The sequence below is a fragment of the Tachysurus vachellii genome, chromosome 11, assembly GCF_030014155.1.
Source record: "Tachysurus vachellii isolate PV-2020 chromosome 11, HZAU_Pvac_v1, whole genome shotgun sequence".
In the NCBI taxonomy this organism is placed as follows: domain Eukaryota; kingdom Metazoa; phylum Chordata; class Actinopteri; order Siluriformes; family Bagridae; genus Tachysurus; species Tachysurus vachellii.
Genome location: NC_083470.1, coordinates 14,528,628 through 14,547,061, shown reverse-complemented (window position 1 = coordinate 14,547,061; position 18,434 = coordinate 14,528,628). Strand labels below are relative to the sequence as shown.

At 38.6% G+C, this 18,434-nt stretch overlaps 1 protein-coding gene across 1 annotated transcript in view; it reads left to right on the top strand.

The window, feature by feature from the left end:
- fbxl17 (F-box and leucine-rich repeat protein 17) overlaps positions 1 to 18,434 on the top strand; it is a 216,716-nt gene that overhangs the window by 7,067 nt on the left and 191,215 nt on the right. The window lies entirely within an intron of this gene.

The following is an 18,434-nucleotide window of genomic DNA, read 5'->3' as shown; positions in this document are numbered from 1 at the left end:
GATGTATAACACTTGTTTTGTTAGGCCTTTTAAAATCTGTTACCAATAATTCAATTTATCACAATACAGGAAAGCTTTTAACACCCTTTAGATCGGGTTTCTCACTTGCAATTTCCAGATGTGTAGATGTGCTGTTTTGGTGCAGGACTATTTACTGGTTGGTGTTTCATAAGAAATGTTATATCTAGCTGCTCTGTTCTGTCTTATAGCTTCTTGTTGTTGCTGTTTGTGTTTTTTTTTTTTTTTTTTTTTTGGAAATGCATCCTAAAATAATAGCTTGAATTAATATAACATATTTTGATGTTCTTTTTTTTTCCAAAGATGAAACTGTCTTTGACTTCAAAAGTCAAGAATGATTTGCTAAAACAGAGAAAGGCTGAGTTGTGTTTGGCATTGATTTACAAAAGAACAAATCAAATTTACAATTAAACACGTTTGTTTCTTTTGAAAAGATCACATTTTCTTAAAGACAATGATGCTACAAGTCTGCCATATGGTGTGGTACAATTGTCTGCTCTGTTCCATTCTAGAAATGATTTTTATTTAAAATGCAAATCACTCATGTGACCTTGTTTTCTGTTTGATTTCAGTCATTTAATTTCCATCCACTTTAGATGTTTAGTGTGTTCTATCATTAAATAGATTTATGTAATGGTTTTGCACTAGTATTCTGCTGTTTTTTTTTTTTTTGGGGGGAAAAATAGTTTATGTTGATGTGGAAACTGACTTGAATTTGCTAGGCATTCTCTTTTTGGGTTATTGAGCTTGTGTTATTTTCATCCGCATCCTTTCTCAGGCGAATGTGAATGGAGCGACTTATGTTCTTCTTTTGTGAAGTCATGCAGCCCTGAACCCATACTCCTCTCTCTCTCTCTCTCTCTCTCTCTCTCTCTCTCTCTCTCTCTCTCTCTCTCTCTCTCATTTTCTCTCTCTCTCATTTTCTCTCTCTTTCTTTCTATTTCTTTCTTGTTAAAGAAGCGAGGCTCCATCAGGTCTACGGCCGTCATCTGAATCTCTCCATTGTCATGGGCCTGAATGTTTTCAGTGACAGATCGCACAATTGCATGACTCATTTACAAAGGAGGCCCATGACCCTTTTCCTCCAGCCCTCGGCCCTGCTAATGGAGTAAAGTGATCCTGCCTCTCTCTCCTCCAATCAATGATGAATGGGGACGATCTGTTAGATAGGCGTGCGTCTTTTTGCTTCCGTTTCTCCTGCTCTAGTCTATTTCTCTGCTCTTCTTGCTGATGGGATTACATACAAAATTATGTTTTAACAATTAATTGACAAAATCGGTGACCTCAGTTTTAAAAAAAATCAATCACAATATGTTCACTCACAAATGTACACACACAGATGTTTGCATAGTGTTTTAGTGCATGTTTACATTTTGGATACCCATTCTAAGAATATATTATTTATTCTTCTTAAGCCTTGGACTTGAATTTGGCTTTATGATTAAGGTGTAGAGGTGGAGGTGTGTCTGTGATTAAGGAGTAGAGGTGGAGGTGTGTCTGTGATTAAGGTGTAGAGGTGGAGGTGTGTCTGTGATTAAGGTGTAGAGGTGGAGGTGTGTCTGTGATTAAGGTGTAGAGGTGGAGGTGTGTCTGTGATTAAGGTGTAGAGGTGGAGGTGTGCCTGTGATTAAGGTGTAGAGGTGGAGGTGTGCCTGTGATTAAGGTGTAGAGGTGGAGGTGTGTCTGTGATTAAGGTGTAGAGGTGGAGGTGTGTCTGTGATTAAGGTGTAGAGGTGGAGGTGTGCCTGTGATTAAGGTGTAGAGGTGGAGGTGTGCCTGTGATTAAGGTGTAGAGGTGGAGGTGTGTCTGTGATTAAGGTGTAGAGGTGGAGGTGTGTCTGTGATTAAGGTGTAGAGGTGGAGGTGTGTCTGTGATTAAGGTGTAGAGGTGGAGGTGTGTCTGTGATTAAGGTTTAGAGGTGGAGGTGTGTCTGTGATTAAGGTGTAGAGGTGGAGGTGTGTCTGTGATTAAGGTGTAGAGGTGGAGGTGTGCCTGTGATTAAGGTGTAGAGGTGGAGGTGTGCCTGTGATTAAGGGGTAGAGGTGGAGGTGTGTCTGTGATTAAGGGGTAGAGGTGGAGGTGTGTCTGTGATTAAGGTGTAGAGGTGGAGGTGTGTCTGTGATTAAGGTGTAGAGGTGGAGGTGTGCCTGTGATTAAGGTGTAGAGTCAAAAATCGCTAATGTTAAAAGCCATGATTTTATATAATTTCATAAGATTATTTTTTAAATATATATTTAGGGATCCTGCCTTCTTAAACTGCCCCCCACCCCAGAAAACCCCCATCAGGTATAATGTAATAAATCCTCTGCACATTTTGTATGGTGAATATTTCATTTTCTATCTTGTGGTGCACAAACATTTAAGGACACATTTCTTCTATATTATCCACCTACAGAATGTACAGATATTCCTACTACTACCCCGAGGAACCCCACACTGTGTACATGTGTCATATGTGTTCCAGATTTGATCAGTGTTTGTGCTATCAAATGATTAGCCAATGTATCCTGGTTCTCATATTCCATCTCTTTGCATGCACGAGTAGCATGTGAGCTGCTTCTTACTGCTGGAAAAAGTCACTATTAATAATGAGTAATAGCTCAACAAATTGGGGAAGGTATTACGGAGTGCCACATAATTAGTACTGGTTTTCCATCCTGCCTAAATGGCTTCAGTTTTAATGACCCAGCAGTGATTAGAACAATATTGAAACTCGGAGGGGGCAGAATAGATAAATTGAATTTTCACCCATATTCAGATTTACAGAGTATTCTGTGCTCTTGCCCCCACTTGTTACGGCAGCAAACCCAGAGAACTAAAAGCAATTAAGCGACATATTTGGCCAATTACACAGCATGCAATGGTCTCCAAATTGAATCTTTTTGTTTCAGGCCCAGGTTTAACTTTGCTAAAGTGTTCTGGGTCTTAAATTGGCCCACTTGTCTCTTTGTCAGGTTTGAACTACTGAACCTGCACCAAGTGGATCTGGTCAGGTCGTGTTCTCCTTGTTTAGTGTTTAAGAGCCGGTCGAGATTCCATACTTTTCAGTGGCTGCGCACTCTTCTAGCTAAGTACAGTAATTAATTAAACTTTAGACTTGGAATAATTAGAGCAGGACCTTTGCATGGTACAAACGTACAAAGCTTGTATTCACTTCTTCTTGCAAGCAGCAATCGTTTATTTAATATTTTAAGTAAAATTATGCTGCATTATCTACAAATAGACTCGGGTGCAAGACAATTTGCTGACAAAAAATGAAAAAAGAAGCTGTACTTTCATGACATTTATAAACGCAAATGAAACACCCCAGCATACGGATAATAATGTCAATTAATTTGTTCCTCGCAATGCAATCTGCATTCAGTCAGAAGCGTTCATTTTGTAGAAGGAGATGGGTTTTGCTCTTTTGCTTTTTCCCATTACTGTGGTTTCTACGAAGCATATGATTTTAATTTTCCCTTAGTGGTGATATTATAGGAAATGGATTAGGCTGCTTTCTGGAGGCGAGCAAGAGATTTCATAGACACCTATCTGATTATTCCCACATTTAATTAGCCTAACTGTCTAATGTAAATGGTATTGTGAATGACCTAAAATAGATTATGTGGCCTCAATTTTCTTCTAATTACATGTATGTACCAGTCTCCCCACCCTATCCTGCTCGCTGTTTCACATTCTAATTTTCTGTGATGGACTGGATGGTGACAGCAGCTTTGGAAAGACTGGCAGCTTGAGTGGCATTTGTTTAAAAAAGGTCAGATTTCTCAGGCCCCATTCTGTTTGATGTTGTAGCTAGGTTTTAAACAGTGACTGTGGGTTTATGCACAGCGTGATGTAGCTGTTTCATTCATATTTCGAGAGCATCAGATGGAAGCTCAAGTGTGTCGAAAACAGAGGAAAGGAAGTGGTAATGGCTGCAAATACTCATTATGTGAAATCCATTTTTCATGTTCTGTGGAGGAAACGTAAGAGTGCATCTGTTCCCTGGAAGATTGTCACAAGAGCATCCTGCAATTACATTTAAATAGAACCAGCTCTGGAAGTATTGTGAATATTTTTCTCCCTTAGATAAAAAGTCACTGGTGTGTGTGTGTGAGAGAGAGAGAGAGAGAGAGAGCATGTGAGGCATCTAACCTTCAATTAACTTTAAGCATTTCTTGTATCTCATGCAACCATATTTTTGAATATTTGTAGTAGCTGTTTATTGATTACCTTTAGCGGGGACAGGTCTGATCATTCTTTATCCATTAAATCAGATAGAATCTCATTGAATCAGTTCAGCGTCAGTTCTATCTTGTAGTCCTTGATTGCACAAACGTCCTGTCCACTACACTATCGAAACGAGCTCATGGACCATGTTCCACTTATTTCTCTCTATTCAGGGAATCTTTTTTGAACCTGTATGTCCAGATCTTTGGGTCTTTCTTACCAAGACATTTGATCACTTTTCTTACCATCCGATGCTGAAGCCCATGTATTCTTTGATGGCAGTACAAGTAGAAATTACACCCCCACCCCCTCCTATTTTTATTTTTTTTTTTAAGAGCGAAAAGCTCCAGAAAGCTGAGCTGTTTCTAAATGTCATGTCATGCTGTAAGATGTGGAACTCAGCAAAGTGTCCTTTAAGTGTCTCGGGAGAGGATTACACCTTGAAAATCCAGAGTGGACAAAGAGTAGAGCATTTGAAATGGTTCATCTGTTCCAACTCGATACTGGTGATTTTCTGAGGTTGTGTGAGTACTGATCTCTGCTGGAGCATTGGCCTTTTCGGGTCAGTCCTCCTCATTCGAGGATGTAACATCCTTCTTTGGCTGCTTTGATGGACAGTGCCTCAAGGTGCATCAGGCAGTCAATCTGTTTTCACTCACAAGTTATCAGTACAGTGGACAGTTTTCCCAGAGATTTTAATTGAAGGTGCTGTTTGAAATACTGACATTTTCAGGTGACTACATGGCCATTGAAATGAACAAGGCTGGATGTGGTGAATAAAGAAAGGAGTGGTGACAACTGCAACTTATATGACCTCTGGGGCATAGTTAAGTGTTTTACCGTCTGTAGGTGGTGCTCTAACCCTAGCCTCTGATTCAAGCAACTCAAACCTTTCTTTACTTCGCAGAGCAGTGTGTATCAATAGGGAAACTATGCACATAGGATACACACAAAAATATGTGTGTGTGAATGTTCAGATGATGACTGATTTCTATTCTTCATGAGCAGAATGTACGTATTTTCTGGAAGATTTAATACATGGCATTCGGCTTTAAGTCTAATTAAATACTATTCTTGTCGTGGTAGTTTATTTTGTAGCTAATTATTTGTACCTGTTTAGTTGTTATTGCAGCCACAGGTTGTTAGTGACAAAAAATACCTGAAAAAATTTGTTTAGGGTTCATGTTTAAAGGTTAGGTCAAAATATTGGCAATATGCAAAGAGGACAGAGGAATGTTAGTGTTTAAGTTTCCCCAGATTGCTGCAGTGGCACCTTTACAATAATAATAATAATAAGCTTGAGTGTCTGATAGCTGAGCCAAATGCTTAATTACAGTTCTGAGGAAAGTCAAAGTTCTCACTTCCTCAGGTTATGAGGAGATGATTCATGGCTAGTTGTCACGCCCTGCTCGCCTGTCCCCTTCCCCATAGAGCACTGATGGATTTACCTTTTGTCTGAGCAGGAAATGTGACATCACGTTCCCTGTCTTCTGTAACTGCTAGGTTATTTTTCAGAGGGTGAAATAGAAGCCTTTAAATGTAATGTAAGATGGCAAATGATGAATTGCTGCTGGTTAGCTGTGGAATCTGTGGGACTGAACAAGGTCAGCGATTGCTCAGCTCTTTCCCCCTTCTGCTTAATCAGTGCATTGAGAAATCTCGCCTTGTTCTCTTTAGCTCAGGTTTCAGCACTTTGTTCCAGCCTTTCACGTTAGTTTTACACATCCTTTAATCTCCTCATCTTTAGCTTAAAAGTATTTGTTAAAGAAGCTCTGCTTATATTTAAAGCATAAATAAAATGCCTGTATACAGCAAAGATAATACTTTACTCTGCAAACACCAAAAAAAAGACTTGAGTCGCTGGAGTTTTTTTTTCCTCTGTCCTTTTCTGTTTTTCTGTCACTTTATGTTCTCTCTACTTGATTAAATGCTCATGATCTGCCCTAATCATCCAGCTTCAATAAAACTGATGGATGTGTTGGCCAGCGTGTCATTTATCCATCATGTGTTTCTGGTGTAATGAGAGAATTGCATAATTGCATAGTATTTGTCATTGTTTGCAGACTTCCCCTGCCCTGCCTTTGTTGTAGTTTGGCCAGTGTGGTTTGCAGCTGCTCAGTTTTTGCCATCTCTCAGCTATTCAGATGCTCTGCATTCCAGTAACAGCTTCCTTTATCTGTCCTTATGTTTATTGCTTGTTTGGAGCTTTATTGTGTCTTCAGGTGCAGACATCACATAAGCTTGTGTTTTCTGCCTCCCCCTTCATGGCTGGCCTGGGGAGCTCTTATTAGTGTTGTTCAATAGGAGGAATAATGAATTGGTTTAATAAGGATACTGGGGTTTTGTGGTTAATGAATGTGCAACAGACACCCGCACTGCTAACACTGCTAGATTACAGCAGTCAGGTTCACATTTTACTGAAAGCCTGTATGGAAATGTCTGTTAAACAGCATGATGCATACTGGTAAACAGCTTTGAAAACAATGACGTGCTTCTTTTAAGACATGGGTGGTATCTACACATGTCTGCATACATGAGCCCACAGTTGGCTAGTGTTGCTGCATTTGATGGGTGAAAGTGATGCCATCTGTCCCTCCTTGCCTGTTTGGTCATGGATGGCTATGGCATTGTCAGGAATCAACCCCGCAGTTTCCTGATAATAGAGTGAATGCTTTTATGTTGTGTCAAAAAAAAAACATACCAAAAAAACAAAAGTTTCACTGTTCAGTGACATCCTTTTCATTTTAAGTGTTGCTCCTGTGAGGTGCTTGGAATACTAGTAGATAAAAGAATGACTCAACAATCCAGACCGTAAAGCATGTCATCCTTTGAAGAAGAAAAAAAGCCTCGTATTTCCACAAGCTTCTTCCTGGAGCGCTAAAGCTGATATGAGATATTGTGTCAAGACACCTAATCGATTAATGGTGCACTTAGCCTCAGTAATTAACAACTATGCATGAGTAAAGGAAACATTCTAGTCCTTAAACTGCTATTGTTTTTTTCCCCTCTCATGACATCAGCTACCTCAGGAATGATCAGAATGATTAGATCATAACACTATAATTAAGGGAGCATCCTACTGAACATTTCCATCAGCATTTAAAGCACTGGGATTTATCATTTTGATGTTCCTGGTGCACCCTGCGATGGGTTGGCACTCCGTCCAGGGTGTATCCTGCCTTGATGCCCAATGACGCCTGAGATGCCCAATGCCCAATGAGATGCCCAATGACGCCCCGTGACCCGAGGTAGTTCGGATAAGCGGTAGAAGATGAATGAATGAATGAATGAATGAATGTTCCTGGTGCTGGCCCTGATTCTTCAGAGGCAAGATAGTTAGGTTGAGCCTTACATAGGCACATCTGTCCACTTGATCTTCATGCCTAATTGGTCTGTATTAGCTTTGCACTTTCCCTGTAAAGTTTATAACACTGTTCATTTGGGCTCTAAAATATCAACCTGTTTATAAAGGACAGAGTGAAACTTTAGATTAATAAGAAAATAATTGTACAATATTTACACTTAGTATCTATTAAAAAAAAAGTTTATTGGCACTCTCAGGAGATCTTCAACATGTGACTTGCAAGTGATCCGAGAGACAGCAGCTGAGGCAATGAGTCAGGATCTGCCTTAAAACTGATAGAGTAAGCCTGAAGGGGACCATTTAGAGCCCTGAATGACATAATAAATTTTAGCGCAAATTTGCCATATTTTATGTGCCCTGTGCATCAATAATCATCAGGCCCTTGTTGAGTAATTATTTCTGATATTTATCATGAGTTTGACTATTATGAGAACATTTGGTGCTCTGTTTTCTGATCAGGTCTTTCTAGTCTCAGTTCCTTCGCTGTTTTCTTTCCCTGCAGTTCCTATGGCCTCTGTTTCTGTCTCCTACTTATTACAGTTTTTCATTCTGAATGGAGAGACACATCATCCTTTACGTGTTCTCTCTCTCTCTCTCTCTCTCTCTCTCTCTCTCTCTCTCTCTCTCTCTCTCTCTCTCTCTCTCTCTCTCTCTCTCTCTCTCTCTCTCTCTCTCTCGATCTGTCCTCCTCACTGAGTGTTTGTCATCCTCTGATAAAGCTGCACCCTATTACATGCTGTTGTGTGGTGTTGAGGGACTGTTCAGCTCTCTCAGGCCAAAAACTCAATCAGAGCCTGCGCTGTCCCACGATCCCTCTTCACTTTTAAAATAACAGTTTCCTACTCCTTAGAAATATCAGATCACCTCATATCTTTCCCCTGCCATCTTGCCTTTCTCTTTCTGCTCTCTTTCCTTTTCTGCTTTCACATTTTTCTATTTTCTGGGCTAATTTTAAAGAGAAAGCTACACTATATGGCCAAACGTATGTTTGTACCTCATTGTAGAACATCCCATTCCAATAGTATGTGCTTTAATTTCTTTTTAACGCTAGATTTTGGATTGTATATTAGCGAGAGCATGTGAGTTCAGACACTGATGTCAGGGGAGGAAACCCAAAGATGTTCATGGCGCTCTCTTTGTTCACAGGGGCATTTCATTTTGGAACAGGTTTGGGCCTCTTCATTACAGTGAAAGGTAAAATGACATGAATATGAAATGATGTGAAATGATATCGCATACAGAGACATTCTGGGGGAAGCTGACACAAGGCTGTGAGTGGGAAAGTGTCCACAAACTTCTGGCTATATAGAGCATGTTGGGGGATGTTTGAGGAGGTGCGCAATTTGTATTGAAGTTAATGGCAACTATCTGTCTTCTTCGAACTTAACCAAATTAGCTGATGTAAATGCATACCTTTTTAAGGTCAGAGCAATTGAAAGAGAAGAGAGCTAGGTATTATTCAGCTTTGTGTGTAATGTGTGATTAGAGGGAAAATTTCAGTCATGTTCTCTGCTGAATAATGGCTCGATTAAAGTCTGTGGAGGATCTAGCCTTTTAAAAATCTGTACTTTATGATGGGTGAAATGTGTTTAGAGTAAAAAAGACAGTCATGAGTCAGAAGTTATTGTGACCTCAACTGAAGAAGTAGCATAGAAGGGAGGCTGGTTCAGGTTTATCTCGCCACCGGACAGCAGTTTGATAATATTAGAAAATATAAATCTCTCCACTCCCCAGTTAGAATCAATCCTTAACTCTCTGCTGTTTATAGTTTGCCAAATGTTTTATAGTGCTGCCTCTTGACCAAATCTTTACCAGTGACATGGTGGTACACTTTAACACCAAATTAACTACACTTCTACTTTTATTTGAGATTTTTGTGATTGAGTTAGTGATAGTGATAAAGATCAAATCTAGTTTTTTGAGACTGAACACAGATGATACTGAAATCACTTGTTTTGCCTCGAAACATTCTCTGTGCTCTTTGAAGTCTTATCACTTTTTTAATTGCTGTGGAAAAAAAAAAGATTCTGGCATAACATAATATGGATGCTACTGTTTGAGTCAAAGACTGACAGAACCGTAGCTCCCTGCACTATAACGCTCATGTTTCCTACGAGTGAAGTTTCACTTTAATACAGGCTTTAATGTAATATTATAGTTCTAGATGTTATCAGTGGCAACATCATTGTGAGATTTCACAATGTAATTGGTTTACGTTAGTACTATGTGAATGGATCACGCTCACTCTGCATCATTCAGTCTAGTCATTAGAAAACTGTTTAAATCAAGTTTAGTGTAAGCAATGAAGTCATCTCTTTTTTTTTTTGAGGAATGTAATATTTAATGTAAACTATACATAATATTTTGTCTTAAACTCAACTGACCAGATATTTTTTGTCATATATTATTGTGTGTGCTGTGTTGAAGACGAAGACCACAATATTTCCCAGTGTAAATATAAATCAGGATTGCTATTGCATTAGTTTTATGGTCAAGGTTGCTTCTGTGTCTCTTGCAGCTTAGATCAAGTGGCTCATTTGAATGGATCGTCTCACAGAGCAAGCTGCTAATTTCCTGCTGGGCTTCTCTGAATACATTATCAGTACAGCAATAAAACAATCCCATGAAAACCCAACAACCTCAAGTTCATTTGTTCCACTGATGTACTGGCTGTTGCCAGACAAGACAAGTAATGATAACATGTGTTTCCTATTTTGTTACTCGCGATGCGTTTGTTAGAAGCTATAATCTTTTATCATATTCTCTCATAATAATCTGGATCTGTCTGCCCCAGATGGGTAGAAGCCTTCCCACACACAGAAGTCATATGCCCCTTTATCATGACTGGTTTGGGGTATGTTTACATAACCTCCTTGACATGGATTCTTTAGGCAAGAGAAACATGGAAGTACTGTATTTTAGATGATATTACTGAGGCTGCAATTCTGCTCAAGTACCACATATACATTACACGGCATCTAAACACTCCTTCCCCATGTTAAGAAGGCTGTTGGTATCATTCATGATCCATTTTGCTATTCTGACCTGAGCAAAGCACTTATCAGCTCTTGGAAAGGTAATAATAGTTAGCCTGAGAAATCGCTTCCATTAGCTTAGCCTCAAGCAAGATACATCACACACAAGACGCTGAGACATTATTCAGTGACCAGAAATGGAAAACTGGAAACATACTGAGAGTAAGTGTTCCATTCTCCTTATGGGTTCCACTGATGATGATGTTTTCAGATGAAGATATGAGAATTATCACAAGACCCTTGGGTATGTGCTTTATTTGAAGCACTAAAGCTTAAGAAAAAGTCAAATTGCCACTTACTGCTTTGTGTTTTGCAGCATAAAATTTTTCTTTAAAACTATTAGAGCTTTATATTTCTGGGGCTTCCAAATTGACATGAATTGAATCTAATCAACGATCTGATTCATGACTGTTTTCTGCCTTTTTGGTTTTTGAGGTATTTAAACCTTTTGGGGATCCACAGTGCAGAGTCATTGTCATCTCGCATAAGTGGAGCCATTATTTAAATATATTCTGGATAAAAAATAGGAAGACTTGCAGATACTTTGAGAAGTCCAGCTTTAAAATCTTTATTACAATGAAATCTCTATAATAAAGCTATTGTTGTAGCTGAGGCTTTTCATGAATCAGTGTGTATGTGTGTGTGTGTGTGTGTGTGTATACAGTATATACAACCAATCACTAACAACCAATCACTGATCACTGCTGTTCCTAAAAACCAATAAATTGTTCTGAACAACCAAGCAGTACTGTTTGTCCCACCAGAAATATTATATATATTTATATTTATGTGTGTGTGTTCAGAACAATTTATTGTTTTTTACGAACAGCGGTGATCAGTGATTGGTTATTAGGAACAGCAGTGATCGGTTGTTGGGGTTCACAAAATTACAACTACGTCAGGGTGTGAAATTATCAAAGTTCTAAATTATTAACACTGCTACCTTTTTTACTTTTTTCGTACCTTTTCTTTCTAAATTGTTGGAACTCATAAATTAATATGTTAATGTTTTATGTAGTTTTTAAATTACATGCCAATTCCTCACACTGATCAAGATTCAGCTTATTGCTTTCTATAACAATGCTACTATATGTATACAATGCAGTATTTAATTTCTGAGAATCTCCAGTATCACTCGATGTTATGTATGAGTCTTTTGTGAGCGAGATATAGAGAGGTGCTCAGTGGTGTCAGTATGATTGTTGATATTCACTCGCTAGAAATATTCAGATTCTAAAATGAACCTTGGGCCATTAGGGACATAAATCTCTCCTGAAGCAAAGATCTTCTGTATAATCTGCAGCATTTCTGGGTTTATAATAGATTCAACTATTATGCAGGCGGCTAATTTATAAATACATCTCATTGAGTAATGCATGAAATACAAAATTATCTTTCCTTCTCTATTTTCTCCAGGACTAATCTTTATAGGCCAAGGCTGCTGTTTTTTCCCTTTGTGATTGTATTACAGAAAGAAAACCTAAAGGCTGTGTGTTTTTATTTGCAGCTCGTGCGGCCCTGCTGCTGCATGATTGATTTTAGAGCCAGCAAGCAGCTTTTGAATGACATCTATTCTTGACAGTGTATCAGATGAAAAGGCCATAAATATTAGGAAGTGACAGGTAAAGGTCACCATTGGAGGAGGCAGCTGAGCGCTGGAGGGTTACTGAGGTGCACTAATATGTACAGGAAAACTGCAAAACAACCCAAAGTACTGTGAAGGAAAAGAGGAAAAATACAAAAGTACCTTTATAGAACTTTATAGGGTTTGAGCGAGCTGAATGCTTTTCCCCTAGGGGAGATGGATCATTCCTCATCTCAAAGGGGAAGGTTTCTAGATAGCCCCCCAATTTGGAGTCGTGCTTGTGCGTCCTTTTTTTTTTTTTTTTTTTTTTCCAATTGCAGGTTGTTTTCTGACAAAATAGCCTCTGAAAGCCTGTTTGAACATCATGATTCCTTATGGCTATGGCCTTTTCATCAGCAATTGGTGGCTTAGATGAGAGAAAAAGACTTAGACATCACATGGTTCATGGCTCTATTGAAAGCTTTCTGGTTGTCTACTATAGTTTTCTTGTGGGTTGGAGATTTTTAGGCTTTTATATCTTTCCACTTTTCATTACTATTCTTCATAATATGGCTGGGGTTGGAACTGGAGCTCGACCTTGGGAGCCTGGAATTACGGTTATGGTACCTATTGCAATCACAGTCACAATTACAATTACAAGTTTCCCATGAAGTGTATTTCAGGACTTTAACTGATTAACATTTCAACAGAAGAGTTTAGAGTTCAACTCATTGGTACAGTGATTTGTTATTCACATATATATGGCCTGAGCAGCAGTTTAGTTCCAAAGCGAATGTGCTGAATGTGAGTCAACAGTCTGTTCAATGCCAGCTGTGTTTATTATTTGAAATGTTTTCTTGAGTTATTTAGTTAAGTTTTAGTAATATAGATGTGCTAACCACCCATTCCCATTAGAAACACACCCATTAGTGCTGCTGGGATCTATACACTAGTCACGATATACTACTTACCTGCATTCATTCTCTTTTTTTCTTTAAAATGTTTTTCCCCCCCACAATGCAGCTACATTTTATACAATGTCTGCAACTTTAAAAAAAATAGGATTCACTTGATCACTAGCAATCACAACTTAAATTAATGCTAATAGCCAAGGTGCACTCCATTAAAGTCAGAAACATTTTCCTTGGTCACATTTAAGTAAAAGTGAAAGCCCCAAAATGCATAATACTGATGTGATTCAACCATTTCAGTATTTTAATAGCAATAGTATTAATATTAACTGATGAACTAGTCCACTATTCACACAGTTGTTTTCTGATGGGCTTCCAGGATGTGATCTCAAACTAAGGCTTCTTCAGCTAGGAGGCTTACACTTCTTTGATTTACACTAGGTACCTCCTCCCAGCTGGCCTTGTTATCGCGTCAGTTAGACACAGGTATTGTAAAACAAGTGGGGATTTCTCCGGAGGGCACTGCAGGAACTCTGCTCTGTGTCTTCTGAAACTTAATACCTGCACGGATGGAAGCCCACACTGATTGAACACTTCCTTCATTATATTAAGACAGAGGATGGGGGGCAGCTAGGTGCTTTAGTGGGTAGTTCTGTGGACTCTGTGTGAGCCATCTATATTAGTGCATAGGGAATTACTGAGGTTTGCTGACAGAACACATCACTGAGCTCATTTATTAAAAAGGCAGGGAGTTTTATGTGAATGAAGATGGCAGTGGAAATCAGTATAAATGCTGCGCTTTCTCCAACAGTAAGCAGGCTGCTACTTCTGCCACTCTTTCAGCAATGAAGCCCATAATTTATCTCTACTCCCTCATTCTCAGGTACTCTTTAAGGGATACTGGGGCAGATTTGATATTTAAACTCTTTCCTACAAGGGTCTCAGATGAGTACTTGTCTTTCTCTCCCTCCCCCAAATTGAGCTCTATGATTTTCAGGCAGTGCGGTTACAGTGGGCTTGTTTAATATAGAGCAGAATGAGATGTTGAAACTCTATTATTCAAAACTTTGTAAACCCATTTAGAGTTTATATTAGGCTCATTATTGAAGTTTGTTTTTGCAAAACATCGGATAGAGCTTTTGGTTCTCTCTTCACCCACAGAACACATTTTATTAAATATTATTAGCTTTTTTTTATTGATATTATTTATCAGCAGACTTTTGTGAGTTCTCAAGGTAACCAGTTAAAGCTTTGACCAGTTAGTTTAAGCATCAAATAGGGAAGAAATAAAAGAACGAAGTAATAAATGTGACATTTTTGTAACTGAATAATAGAATAATAGAATAAAAAAACTTACATAACTTGCTCTGCTGTCCAGATCTCAGAGTCATGGTGCTAGGGCATGCAGTACTTCTTGTAAACTAATAAGTAGCTATATGAGTAAAATGTAAAGGAGCTAAATGCAGCACTGTAGGCCTTTGTATACAGATTACTAGCTGAACTGATGCATACTGTCTCTACGTGTTTGACTGACCAGCTAAAGGTAATGTTAATAGGTGGCTTACATGGGCATGGTGTGGTAGAGTGGCCCTTGATCTGGTGAGCTTTCATATTTGTTCCTTATAATTTAGGATTTGTTTATTTGCTGCAGATGGAAACCATTTGGCCAGAATTCTGTGGACCCCTGAACCTCACACCTGTAAATGCTTACTGGTCGTCTCATTCCAGATTTAGATTTAGGCTTTCAGTAGATTTTGGAGTATGGCTGTGCTGAGGTGATCATTTAGTCACAAGAGCACTGGTGTTGGGTGAGGAGCTCTGGTGTGCAGTCACTGTTGCAGTTCATCCCAAAGGTGTTCAGTGAGGTTGAGGTCAGGGCTCTGTACACTCGAGTTCTTCCACTTCATTCATGTCAAACAATGTCTACATGCTCGCTTTGTGCATAGGGACTTGGTAGAACATGTCATGATACAACATGTTTGGGCCTGTTAGTTACAGATCTCATTGAAATAAATGTGACCTGTGTGAGCACTGAAATAAAAAAATAAAATAAAATAAAATAAATAACCACATAACCAGTTCTAATTCAGGTTAAGTTCAGACCTGCCTGCAGCTGAGATTTGAAAATGTCATTTTTCATGATTTGTAACCTGAAAAAAAAAAACAACAAACATACTTCCACAAATGTCACTGTACACCTACATAATACCATCAGTAAAACCTTCATATTCATAAGTCAGAAATATTTTACCCCTTCCTCTCTTCCTTTATAGCCTTTTACAAAAAGGAGACTTATTTCCAAGAACCATGAACATAACCTCCAACTCAGATTCACTGAAATGTAGCTTGAAAAACTATCTGTTAAAAACTTTCATTTAATTGGCTTTTTTTATGTCACATCTGCATAAATATTGGCAGTGTGTTGTGTAAAGTAGATGTATATGAGATGTATAAAATATATATATTTTAGGGCGTGTCGTGCATATGACATGATAAATAAGGGATTATCCGGTGCAGGAGCTGATTTATTAATTGTGTTCAAATCACCATTCATTTTAATGTCGTCAGATTTATGAGTCATACGCAGGTCTGTTCATGCGCTCACATCTCAACTCTGATGAACAATGGCTACTGTGCCTTTTCCTTTGTATGAAGCCACAAAATGTACAACGTCAGGTGCAAAACTGTCCTGCTTATTTCATGCATTTGTTCATTTGAATTTGATCATTTCTGCTGAAGTGTCCGTGACAACGTTCTCCTTTTATTCTGTGAATAGCTTTAAACTTTTATGTCTGTAGTCCCTTTAAGGTGTTCATTTCTCCTTTAATCTCCAATTTCTCATGTCTAGTTTTAAAGGGCAATATTTGTCATGATAATAATGGTTTGCATTTCCATTGTTTTACCAGAGGTTTAAATAAATGTTCAACAATGATAAAATCGTGTGTCTTGTAAAGACAGGACTGCAAGTTCAAACCCAATAGGAGGAAAAGCCAGGGACAATCCATGCGGTAATCAGTACTACAGGATGATAATTAAAATGGTTTTACTGTATTTAATTATGATTGTTAAGTTAATTCATGTCTGAGAGACTGGCGTTGTATCGAGCAGTTATTACTACTTCAGTTATATTTCTATTTCTTTATTTAATTCTATTTTGCTGTTTAGTTAAACATAAATTCCTGTTCGATGGAAAATGACATTCCCCATAACAGTGAACTGTGATATTACTTACTGTTAAAATAACATAACCAAAATAAGTTTTATTATATAAATAAAATTTATATTGGTACTAAATGGTGTTTTTTATATGTTAACTTTTACTAAAGCTCATTTAAAATAACTAAATCTATCATTAACATTTAAAATATGTCAAATCATTTTAAACTTACTAAATCTGTCAAACCTCGAAAATGTTCTGAAACATTTAAAATCTTTTTCATAAAAATCCTAACTGTGTATGGAAAATTCCACAAATACAAAACTGTGAAATTAGTTTATATTGCATTTCTAATATAGGATTGTCTGTTCTGCTTTAAAATCTAATTTTGTCAGCAAATCGCATTCTGATATATTTTTGGGTGGCTGTTAGTTCCCAGCTTTCTCGCCTTCCAGACACAAAGACCCTCTCTTTCCTACTTCACATGTAAGCACATGACAACAAAGCCAGTGTGCGACTTAGATAGCTTGCCAGTTTGGCACTCCTGCGTCTATTCGTATCTGCCCTCTTTACACACACATATCCCTGAACACACTCATGCACACACTCCAGCCGTCTAGTCTCATTGTTCAAGGTCACGGTGTAACCCGTGACGGCTAGTGGGGTGACGTTCTGACCCAACAAGCCCTTCCTTTGATAGCAGCTTGGCAGGATTCTTTGTACACCCTTAGATGTACATGCATCGATCCTAATTCTTTTTGGCAAGGAGCTTTAAGGGATACATTGCTGGCATTTGCTAAATAATTGCTTCTTGTCTTTTGTCTGATGGGGATGAAAGGATACAAGCAAGCTGAATTAAGCTAATACTAGTCCGTGTACTCCACTATTTCTAACCCTTACTGAACAATAAACGTCTGAATGGTCAATAGTGAGAGACTTCAGCAGGCCATACCACGCTCTACTGTCACTCCTGCAGGGACTGATGGCCTTTATTCCGCATGACAGAGGAAAAATACTTGGGTTTTGGGAACACATGGGGCAAGAAGAAGTGAGCTTTGAGTGATTCATCCGTCAAAACATAAATGGAACCGGAACGAAATATGGCGGATGAAGAAAAAGGCTTTTGCCCCTTTCTTTGGTCTTGCTTCGTCTTTCTGGCCAGTTTTCTTTATGGTATTATTTTACTTGTTCTTTCTGTTCGCCTTGCACCTGTCTGAAGACTGAGTGGATGGAGTAGAGGGGGAGTTTGTGGGGCAGGGTGGTTTAATCCCTCCCTTACGTCCTGTTTCCTTTCTCCTTTTTCTCTCCTCCCCCATGCATTTTTTACACCTGTCAGTAGGCATATTCAAGAGAGAGTCAAGTTTGACAGATGACGCCAACATGCTTTAGTTTTGGGGGAAACACTGTAAGGGGGTGGGTGGGGAGCTGCATGGCAGCACGATGGTCCATCACATTGATTCTGTGACCCCATCCATACTCACACTGTACACCAAGACTAAATCCCTTCCAAATACCAGTGTCCATCTTATAATCTGCTGCTTTGAGTTTTTCTTCTGCTACACCTGCTATATGAATAGAGAAAAATCATGCATTTACTAAAGCACAGAAAAAAAAACGTAGTTAGTTTCCATGTGCAAATTACAGCAGAATAATCTTTTTGGGAAAAAAAAAGTTTTGGCTGCTTTCTGGGAAAAGCACAAAGACTCTGATGCATTAACAAAGGAAGGGCAGTTTCTAAATCATTCTCTGTTAGATGGGAATATTTTAGTGAAGGTTCGGACACCAGCAGACATGAAAAACTTTCACCCAAACTTTCATTTATATGGAGTGCCAGCGGTTATCAGCATGAGGCTTTGCAAAGGTAAGGTAAGAGCATTTTAAGCATAGTTTCATAAATAGTCAGGGAGAGAGTAAGAAACTGCCTGCCTCTTTCTTTGCGTTTATTTTACTATTTTTCACTCCTAGCAAAGTTGTCGCCAAAGAGCAAGAATGTGAGGTGTTCAATGAAAAACTGCACTAAGTGGTGGGATATCTGAACAGAAAACTGATAGTATCTTGGTGGTTTGCTCTCTGTGTACGTTGATACTAAAATATCATTTAGCTTAAGAAAATGAGGCTCATGAGTAGCATATTCCAGCTGCCAACATGCCTGTTTGGATTTAATTCATAATGCTA